This window comes from Penaeus monodon, chromosome 20 (assembly GCF_015228065.2).
Source record: "Penaeus monodon isolate SGIC_2016 chromosome 20, NSTDA_Pmon_1, whole genome shotgun sequence".
Lineage (NCBI taxonomy): Eukaryota > Metazoa > Arthropoda > Malacostraca > Decapoda > Penaeidae > Penaeus > Penaeus monodon.
Window position 1 is genome coordinate 23,125,717 of NC_051405.1, and position 332 is coordinate 23,126,048.

General features: G+C 28.0%; 1 protein-coding gene across 2 annotated transcripts in view; it reads right to left on the reverse strand.

Annotated features, from left to right (window-relative positions):
* Window positions 1-332, reverse strand: part of LOC119585710 (Y+L amino acid transporter 2-like) — a 35,590-nt gene that overhangs the window by 2,458 nt on the left and 32,800 nt on the right. The gene's annotated exons all lie outside the window — the stretch shown is intronic.

The window sequence follows — 332 nt, forward strand, 5'->3', positions numbered from 1 at the left end:
GGGGAAACCTCTGACACATTTATATATCTAACTTCTGATTTAACAATTACAATATGTGAAGATATTTTGTAATAAATAGTTCCCATATATTAACTGCAATAATGATAAAGTAGAAACGAAATTTTGGATTAAGAGAGAATAAAATATAATCCATATTATAAAAAGGGAAGGGACTATTCTAGTAAATGGTTAATGAATGCAAACACATGAAGAGAATTACAAAATATTTCTTCTTTATCCAATGAGGAATCATTGGTGGATGTGAAAAATCCTTATTAATCCTGCACATATTGTGGATACGAATCATTTTATTCCTACAGTTCTTTTATGAC